Raw genomic sequence first — 10,778 nt, forward strand, 5'->3', positions numbered from 1 at the left:
AGGTGAGATGCCATTGGAAGATTATTATGTAATCTGTATCAAGAAATAAAATCAAGAATACATGGTATTCCTAAAATCACTCAACAATTCCAATCCTAGTTATATCACTAGAAAGGGACACATATATGCACCAAAAAACATATACAAGAATATTCATAGTGACATTAATCAAAATAGCCAAAACCTGGATATAACCCAATGTTAAACAGAAGAACGGATAAGTAAATTTTCTTTAGGGTGTTATATTTTACTGATGTTTATTAAATAAATAAATAAATAAATAAATAAATAAATAAGGAAAAATGAAAGATCTCAGATATCTACCTATGCACAAATCATTATTGAGCCTACTATTGCAAGGCAGATAGCCATTCTCAATTTTATCCTTGTACTTTATATGGCAGATGTTTGGGGAAGGGGTCTCAGTTCTCTTGATAAGGTATCAGCAAGTTCATTGTTCTGAGAGCAGAGGCCTAATGCTAAGCCCATCCAGCCATCTGTGGTCCAATAACCAAGCAATGATAATGGAAATAGCACAAGGTAAATATCTCTCCTTAAGGGCCAGCATCTGAAAATCTACTCAAGCTTTTAACAGTTACTTTCAGGGTAGCATACCAAATGAGATGTCTTCATCAGAAAATATAATCGATAGTAGATGATAAATGACTAATGAAATGTATAACCTTGGGACGCCTGGGTGGCTCAGCAGTTGAGCATCTGCCTTTGGCTCAGGGCATGATCCCGTGGTCCTGGGATGAAGTCCCACATCGGGCTCCCTGCATGGAGCCTACTTCTCCCTCTGCCTGTGTCTCTGCCTTTCTCTCTGTTTTTCATGAATAGATAAAGAAAATCTTTTTTAAAAAAGACAAAAACAAATGAAATGTATAACCTTAATGTAAATTTTTTTAAATTCTAGTCGAGAGTAGGCTACCTAGCAAAAAAAGATTTCACATTGCTACAAAGGACTTAAAATCAAAACTTTTTGCCTTTTAGTTGGCTAACTATCCATCTGGCACTTAAATCTCACCTTCTGGGAAACAGGCTGACCTGATAGGTTTCTTATATTTTTTTTTTAAAGATTTTATTTATTTATTCATGATAGTCACACAGAGAGAGACAGAGAGGCAGAGACACAGGCAGAGGGAGAAGCAGGCTCCATGCAGGGAGCCCGACGTGGGACTTGATCCCAGGTCTCCAGGATCGCGCCCTGGGCCAAAGGCAGGCGCCAAAGCGCTGCGCCACCCAGGGATCCCGGTTTCTTATATTTTAAACAGAGATATATAAAGCAGCTCATTAAAACCATACCTTAAATTAAAGTCAAACTGCAGGGCAGCCCCGGTGGCACAGTGGTTTAGCACCGCCTGAAGCCCAGGATATGATCCTGGAGACCTGGGATCCAGTCCCACGTCGGGCTCTCTGCATGGAGCCTGCTTCTCCCTCTGCCTGTGTCCTACTGTGTCTCTGCCTCTGTGTGTGTGTGTATGTGTCTCTCATGAATAAATAAATAAAATTCTTAAAAAAAATAATAAAGTCAAACTGCATTAAGGCCAAATTACCTTAAATATAACATGTTTTAGAGCTATGTTCTATATCTATTTTTCTTAAAGATTTATTTGTTATTTGAGAGAAAGAGTGTGCTGGAGTTCTGGGTGGGGGGTAGTTGGGGGAGAGACAGAGGGAGAGAGAATCCCAAGCAGACTCCCTAGTGAGCTTGGAGCCTGATGCAGGGCTACATCCCATGACCCTGAGATCATGAAGTGAGCCCAAAACAAGAGTTGGACACCTAACTGACTGAGCCATCCAAGTGCTTCTGTATTTTGGGGGTTTTTTTTGTTTTTTTGTTTTAAGATTTTATTGATTTAGGGATCCCTGGGTGGCGCAGCGGTTTAGCACCTGCCTTTGGCCCAGGGCGCGATCCTGGAGATCCGGGATCAAATCCCACGTCAGGCTCCCGGTGCATGGAGCCTGCTTCTCCCTCTGCCTGTGTCTCTGCCTCTCTCTCTCTCTCACTGTGTGCCTATCATAAATAAATAAAAATTTTTAAAAATTTTTTAAAAAAAGATTTTATTGATTTATTCATGAGAGCCACAGGGAGAGAGGCAGAGACACAGGCAGAGGGAGTAGCAGGCTCCCCGGGAGGAGCCTGATGTGGGACTCAATCACAGGACCCCAGGATCACAACCTGAACCAAAGGCAGCCGCCCAACCACTGAGCCACCCAGGCATCCCTAAGTGCCCCTGTTCTACATCTTTTTTAATGTATTATATGTGAATTTTTGTAGAGACTCATAAGATTTATACCACAGTGTCAGGAGCATTCACTCCCTAACTCAAGATAAGGCCACAAAAGAACCAAAACTCAGATGGGTGACAGCAGAATCCATAAATGACCCTAGAAAATACTTAGGGAAATAAGAAACCCAGAGCTTAAAGCAGAGCATAAACCACAGCCTTCTAATTCCAAGATGATAGTGGGGAACATCTGTTTACCAGTTAAATTCACTGTCATTTACATGAGGGAGTACATTTAATGGACAAAGCATTAAGATCACTGAAGGATGACATGTTTTGTTTGCAGTAATGTGTGACTGAGCAGCCTTTCCAACCAGCGCTCAGTTATGTTGGACATAACTGAATAGCCCTGCGAGCCCCTCCCAGTACATCAAACCCTTGCTTTTGCAAGCCTGTGTGTGCCAAAGAAAACCAAGCTGCTCTGGATAATCCATGCTATGATCCCAGGACCATAGAGCAAGTGGAAGATTCTCCTTGGAGATACTAATGCTGAGGAGCCACAGAATCTAAAACCATGAAACTAATAGTCTAATGACTTGGAGTTTTTATGGTTATTTCAATCATCATTTAAAAGAGATAGAGCTACAGAGAACTTTCCTAAACACCTTGACTAATAAACTGTCAGTGTTTAAACAACAATTACATTATGAAATGGAAATTAGCTGTTATGATCAAGCCATATGGCTAATATAATTGATTAGTTCGTATTTTTAAGAAGATGGAAAGCACAACTCGAAGAATAACTGAATAGATTTTATGAAATTAACTGGAAGTGATAAGTTCTATTTTGTTGGACAGGTTGGGGATTTTTATGTGAAGAACAGAGAAAGAAAATTTTCCATTATTTCTGATTTTGAATGGGCACTATGAATAAAAAAAATCAATGATCTGACTAAGTTAAAAACCTCTGCACAAAATGGAAAACAAAATTGATTAAGTTAAAAACCTCCTTGCACAAATGGAAATTTGCACCTATATATGCCCCAATTTGCATATATATATATATATATATATATACACACACACACACACACACACATACATACACATAGGGCAAAGAGACTTTAAAATGAGAAGCTATGGCCGCCTGGGTGGCTCAGTAGTGGAATGCCTCCCTTCGGCCTGGGGCATGAGCCTGGGGTCCCAGGATCGAGTGCATGGAGCCTGCTTCTCCCTCTGCCTGTGTCTCTGCTTCTCTCTGTGTGTCTGTCATGAATAAATAAGTAAAATCTTTTTAAATTTTTTTTTTAAAATTAAATGAGAAGCTATACAAACATCCATAGCTGATAGCATGAGAAAAAAAAAATGGCTCTGGGTTATCTCCCTATTTTAAAAGTACACTTCAGTGTATTTGGAATAACTCTACAGCTTTATCATGCTTTGACCGTGTTTTATCTGCAGCCCTCCTGTAATACATGACAATTTCCTACATTGATACTAGAGAAACTGAGATGTATTTACAGGAAAATATCCATGGGCCTGATGGAGACAGGTCTTGAGTTTTTGAGTGGCAAATGGGGCACAGTTCTCAAAACTGAGTGTCCTGAACCCCCTTCCTGAAATTCATGCTAGGCTGCAGGTCTGGATTGAATCTCTTCTTCTGTTGATCTTTCAATCTGAATGAAAATAAGCCCTAATCATTCTCCCTGAAAATATCTGTCCTTTGGGGTTTCTCTTCTTTGTTTAGGTTTTGTTTAGGGGTTATTGTTTGTGTTACTGTTTTTGTGAATAGTTGGTTCTATCCTCCTGGGTTGCCAGTGCAAAGTGCTTCAACACATGTTTCTTTTAACTTTCCCAAGGATCCTTTAAAAGAGGCATTATTATCATCATCCCCATTTTACAGATGAGGAAATTAAGAATCAGAAAGGTTAACGAATTTGCCCTTAAAGAATGGTAGAGACTAGAAAGAAGACAGATCACTTTTAAGCCTGCATTATTTCCACTGGGTCATATGCAAAAAGAAATTCGTTCATTGCTTTTCTTTGCGCTTTGAAATGGGTTTCTGGAAGGTGGAAGTAGCTAATGTTTCCTTAAAGTTGAATGAAACAAAGAAAGAAGAGAGAGAGAAGGAGGAAGGCAGAGGGAGTAGGTATGGGGGAGGGAGGGAGGGAGGGAGGGAGGCAAAGAAAAAACAGGTTTCACAGCAAAACTGGAGCAGAAAGGCACAAATGTGGGACCTCAGATTATTGTAAGTGAAAAGGAATTTTTCTCAAATTGTTTTTGCCAAAGCCTGCCTGGCATTTTTTAGGTCCTTTGGCCTACCTTTGACCACCCACTCCTTTGCAGTGCTTTATAGCTCAGATCCTGATCAACTGGATCTCGTCCCACCCGTGCATTAGTGTAGGAGAGAGAGAGGATCTTGGGTTTGCCCTGATGTGTGCATAAAGGGAAATGACATATGGTGGGCCTCCTATAAGGCACATTGCCTTCTGTGTGACATGAAATAACTCATGAAGCAGGACTATTATTCATCCCCATCATACGGAGAAGGACACTGAGAAAAGTTAAGTAACTTGCCCAAGGTCTCACAGCAAGTAAATGGAGCAGGTGGAAGGGAGGGCTCAGACTTGGCCAAGAGGACTCCCGGGAAGGGGGGCCAGTCTCAGGCCCATGCTGTGTCACTAGAGCTCTCCTTAGTGATGGCCTGGACTCTGTACAGGATCTCAAGGAAGCTACTGATGGTGGGGCAGATCACTGAGAGAAGATGGAGGGGGTGGGGAAGTGGGCCCAGGGGCGCGTGCTTTTGCAGGGACTTGAACTGCAATAGTCCAAACCCTTCTTTACCGATGAACCTTAGACAAGCAGCTAGACAGAAAACCTGAATCCCAACTTCTAATGACCCTTTGCCACGGGGTTGGGGATGCATGTGGGGGCATCTGCCCACCTGCCACCATCGAGGTCCCTGGAGCTGCGTGAAGTTCTGGCCCACTAAGAAGAAACGTGGCCCCCCACAAACACCAGTGGCACGTTGTCAAAAAGCCCATCCAGAGTGCCAGCCTTTGAAAAGGTGAGGCCCCATTCTCCCCAGAGCAGCATCTGGGGAGCCAGCACTTTTCAGAAAATCTCCAGATGCTTCCGGGCAACCCAGGGAAGCTTTCCTAGCCGTCGTCCCTGTCCCCGGATCCCAGGCCCGCAGGTCGCACGGTTGGCGCGGCTACCGCTGGAGAAACGTCGGGGCCCCCCTGCCGGAGCAGCCCCCCGCGGGCCCCGCCGCGGCAGCCCAGGCCGGTCCCCCCTCGCTGCGTCTGGCCAATCCCGGGCCGGGGCGCTCCGACCCTCGCCGCGCAGCTCACTCCCTCCGCCGCTGGAAAATCGCAAAAAATGCAAAATCGCAGCAGAGGTTGCGGGTGGAGGGCCGCCCCACCAAGGCCCGGCCTCCCGTGCGCGCGGGCGGAGGCCTCACCCTGAGATGCTCTGGTTTGTGGGACTGAGTGCGGCTGTGATCTTCAGCTCCAGTGTCTTCACAGATGAAGGGAGATGGAACCAGAGGTGGCCGTGAGACCAGGAATGACCACCGGGTCCAAAAACAACGTCTATTTCCCTTTCTTTTCTCTTAAAAAAAAAAAATCCTCTGGCCCAACAGGGTCACTGACTAATGCCCGCAGAGGTGGCCGAGACTGGAACCCCTCGTGGATTTTCCCAGGGCGCCGGGCTGGGAGAGGGTACAAACCAGCAGGCGGGACCCCGCGGCCAGGGTCCCAGGATCGCGCCGGGGGCCTGCCCGGGTTCTGAGCCTGCAAGGCCGCAGCGGGTCAGGGTCCCGGGCCCGGGGACAGTAGAGGCACCAGGCGGCCCTGCGCGGTCCGGCTCTTGAAGCCGCCGCAGCGTGAGCTCCCCGCGGCGGGACGGGGCTCTGACGTCCTGACCCACGAGCACCGGTCGGGGAGTGTAGGGCCCTCAGCAGCGCAGCTCGCCACTTTTAGGGCCAAGTCCCTGGGCATCTGCCACCCCCTGCACTTCCCCACCACGCAGCAGTCCCCGTCCTTGAGCCTGAGGAAGTGCGCGGGGAGATACGCGCGCTCTCCGAGGAGCTCAGGTTAGCACAAGCAGAGGACAAAGGCCAGAAATGCGACGGGTCACCACCGAAGACGCTTGCTGCGACTTCGGAACCACAAGTGAGGTCTGCCACTTTTTCAGTTTTCGGTGTTAAAGTTTCCAACGCACCCGGCCCCTCTGGGTCCAATCTCCAGGATAAACGCCAAGGACTACTAAGAAGCCACTTTTAGGTGGGACTTGGGTAAGACCAACGAGGAGCATGTCTGATTGCAGGCTTTCAGGAGTCGGCTAAGGAAGGCGGATATACATGGGAAGGGAAAACTAGAAGATTCCAGAAGCTTAAGCTTGCAGTTGTCAGACACAGCCAGCAGCCCCAGTCCTCTGGGTCAGCCGCTCTGCCTCACCTGGAACCCTTCCAACATCCCACGGGTTCCTACGGATGCGTCCCCACCTGCAGGTGCTCAGCCTGGGTTTCTGTGGGTCTCCCAGGGTGCTTTCCCGGAGGGGTGGAAGGCGCAGCTCCTCTCTGGGCCCCTCCCCCACCGGCACCTCGGACCACAGGGCTTTAAACATTGTCACTGCACTCGATGCGAAGACCGCCCACGAAGCGGTCCCCACGAGCTCGGGCAGCGCGAGGGGCCTGCGCACCGGCGCGCCGAGACCCTCCCTGTGCGATCACAAAGCGCAGCCCTTACTCTTGCCCATAAAAGCAAAACAAAAGCAGCAACAGAGGCTCAGACCGGAAACTGCCGAGCAGGGCTCCCACCCTTGCCCGTGTCCCAGCCAGACCTCCTGCCCAGCGGGCTTTCTCCTAGGAACGCGGGAGAATTAGCTACAATGTTTGTCGTTTACTGACCGCTGACTTCTTGCCAAGCAAACTTGAAAGGGCTTTATTTCTCCAACAAGCTGCTCACACAAAACAATTTCTATTATTATACCCATTTTACAGAAGAGAAAACTGAGATGCAGAGGTCTATTGGTCATTTTTTACCTGAGCTCTGGCCAGGAAAAGTCCGACCGGCTGCTTTAATTCGGAACGTGGAGGTGGAATGTGGTCCGCAGGGCTCTCCTGGGCTCCCCGATCCTTTTTTTCTCCCAGGTCACTCTCCAGCCAAATGTCTCCAGGATTTCCAGGGCCACTGATAGGGAGCAGGCAGGGAGAGGAGGGAGGACCGGGCTGAGGACTTGCAACCTAGAGACAGATTCATCTCATCTGGATTCTAACCTTGGCTCTGAATATTTTAGTTGTGTGACCTTGGGTGAGTTGTTTAACCACTCTCAGCTTCGGTCTTCTTGGCTTTGAAATGGGAATAATGCCAATACAGGCAGGCAACTCCCCGTGAGGGTTAAATGAAGAGTCTTTTTCTCAAGATAAAGCTTTTCCCTTCCTTTTTTGCCTCTCTGGAAACAGAGCAAGCTGCACCTCAGACTCCCACTCCTCCTTACCTGCTGCCTGCCTCTGCCCAGGCATGTCTGATAGAGCCTCCTCCCTTGACCTCAGGCCTGGACCTATGACGCTGGGGAGAAGAGCATTCGGGAGCCTGTCTGGCCCTGGAGGCTCTAAGAGCAGTCACAAGGGAGGGCGAGGGTGGCTTAGGAAGGGAGCAAGGCCAGGTGTGCAGACTCAATGCCTCTTCCTATTAACCAGAACAACTAATAGGCAAAACTTTAAACTCCTGTGTGAGCTTTCCACCTACTAACTCAACCTTCCCAATGTCCCTTACGGTAGGACCATCCCTATTTTACAGATGAGGAAATCAAGGCACAAAAAGGACCGGTAAGTTGCCTGTGGTCACACCACCAATTAATGACAGAGCAAGTGTTCAAACGGGGAGGCTATACTACCTCTCACCTTCGGGAAAGGGTGGCGGTGGGAGGGGAGGAGAAGGGGAGGAGGACACTCAGAACCTGAGTCTGCAAGATTTCCCACAGCACCTTTAGGTCGGGAGGCTTACAGACCACAAGGCCCTGTGTGTCCCTGCCCCTGCCTCCCCTCCTCCCCTAACTCCCAAAAAATCTGGAGCCCACTGCTGAGAGGCATCTTCAAATTGCAGCTCTCTCCTGCCTCACCCCCAGGACGAGACCTGCCTTGGCCTTACTGGCCGTGAGTCTGAGGCTGTCTCGGCCCAGCCTCCCAGCTGCCTCCGTCATCAATCTGTCCGAGACACTATTCGGCCTCTCTGGGTCCAGGTCCCTCAACTCTGCAGGCCTGGGGCTCTTTGCTCTGCTTGTGGACCTGGTCAAACTCCTGGGAAACCTCTGCCCTCCCATCCCTCATCCCATTTCCTCTCCTCTAGAGACCTGTGGGGCACAGGGGCCTGTGCAATCTCTGGTCCATTCTTTTGCCTCAGGTGGGAGTGTTTCTTGGTGGATCCAGAGGCAGTGGAGAATTGGGCTCTGAATGATGGATGTGGGGAGAACCCAGCCCCTCTCCCAGCCCTGCACCTGCACAGCACCACAACTGGGGACTGTGCCCAACCAGACCCTGACAGCAAGTCACTGCCTCAGGGGAGGCCCTGCGTCCCTTGCCTCCCAACTGGAGAGGGCAGTTAAGGCTGGCATTTCCTGACGCCTGGTTTCCTCCCCCAGGAATTGAACCTGTCTGGCCTGCTGGCCGCAGCCTGCTCACCCTCCCAGCCCCGCCCTGGGGCTTCAGGAGCCGTTGACCTCTTCTTCGCCCCCTCATTTATTCATTCTTTCAATCAACAAACATTTACTGAGCCTCTTCCGCTCTTGGCTCTGGAGGTCCTGAGCTAAAACCTAGTGCTTGCCCTCGCCCCGCCGTTGCAGTTCAGGCCAATCCAGGAAAGAGCGGGAATCTCTGACCCGCAAGGGGAAGACATCGAGGAAGGTCGCCAGAGGGTCCCTAGGAGTTGGGGGGCTGGAGAGGCGGATGGGGGTGCCCCGAATGGCCCCCTGGACCTCCCCTCCAGGACGGCCTGGCCGTCAGAGAGGCCGCGGGGGGGGCGCGGGGGGGGGCGGTTGGAGCCTGACTGAGGCCGCCCCGCTCCCTCCAGGCGCCCCGGGCCGCGCCACGCTAGGGGGGAGGGGGGGCTGCGCCGGGCCGCGCACTGGGCGCTGGTACCCCACTTCTGCTAGGCGCCCCCCCCCCCCGCGTCCCCGGGGCCTGCACGGTCCGCGGGGCTCAGAGCGGGCGGCGGGCCGTGGGCGCAGGAGGCTCCCGCAGGCCGTCGCTGCCCCGGCCCTTGCCCCTGCCCCCCTTTCCCCCTCATTTCCCCCTTCTCCCCTTAGTTCCCCCTTCCCCCCCTTACCCTCCCTTATTCCCTCCTCATCTTCCCCTTCCCACCCCCTTCTCCCTTCCCTCCCCGTTCCCCTTCCCACCCCCTTTCCCCTTCCCTCCCCCTTCCCCTTCCCACCTCATCCCCCCTTCCCTTCTTATTCCCCCTCATTCCCCTCTTATTCCCCCCTCATTCCCCTCTCATTCCCCTTATCCCCCCTCATTCCCTCCTCATTCCCTCGTCATCCCCCCTCATTCCTCCCCTTCCTCCCTCATTCCCCCTTCTCCCCTTCCCCCCCATCCCCTCTACTTCCCCCTTCATCCCCCCATTTCCCCCTTCATCCCCATTTCCCCGTCATCCCCCTATCCTCCTTCACCCCCCATTCCCCCCTATTTCCCCCCTCATTCCCCCCCTATTTCCCCCCTCATTCTGGCCTCAGTGGCTCCTGTTGGGTTGGGACCCTGCAGGGAACACGCCCCCCCCCTCCCGCGGCGAACGGCCCCTGGCTCCGGCTGCAGCGACTCCGACCCAGCCCGGGAGAGGGGAGGGCGGGGAGCCTCGGGGCGCACTGGGGCGCCCCCCCCAGGCGGTGGCTTTGGAGCCCCGCGCGCCTGCGGAGCGTAGGGGCGACCTGTTCCACCCCCACCCCCGCGCCGGCCGCTGCCCTCCCGAAGCGCGGTCTCCAGTCCGTGCCCTAAGCCCTGGTCTTCTGCGCAGAGCGCGGGAATGGAGGGTGCAGAACCCGGGTGCCCCCCCCCCACGACCGCGGGTCCTCGGCCTGGGGGCCCCGCCAGGGCTGAACCTGAGAAAGCAGAACCCCTTCAGGGCCCGCCCAAAGGGGGTAAGGACGCGTCTGGGAGAGGCCCCAGGAAGGGTCGTGAGTGGTGGGGGCCTCCCCCCCCCCCGCGGCCTCCCGCACCCCGCCTCCGCACCCCAACCGCCTACACCTAAGCCGCAACCTTCCGCTGGCTCAGGGGGCCCGGGCTCGTCCTGTTGGCTCAACACAAAAGCAGGTCTGCCCCAAGGGTGCCCCCCCCTCGGAGGGCAGCTCCCTGGCGCTGGAACCGCCCGTGTCACCTTTTGAGGCCCAGCCTTCTGGGACCGCTGAGCAGAGAGGCTGAGATCAGGAGCCAACGCTCTGGGGCGCCGGGGGTTGACCCCAGTCTACCATCAGAAAAGGTGTCCAATGAGAGACCCCTAACTCTGGGAAGTGAACAAGGGGTAGTGGAAAGGGAGGTGGGGGGGTTGGGGT

The sequence above is a fragment of the Canis lupus genome, chromosome 36 (assembly GCF_011100685.1).
Source record: "Canis lupus familiaris isolate Mischka breed German Shepherd chromosome 36, alternate assembly UU_Cfam_GSD_1.0, whole genome shotgun sequence".
Lineage (NCBI taxonomy): Eukaryota > Metazoa > Chordata > Mammalia > Carnivora > Canidae > Canis > Canis lupus.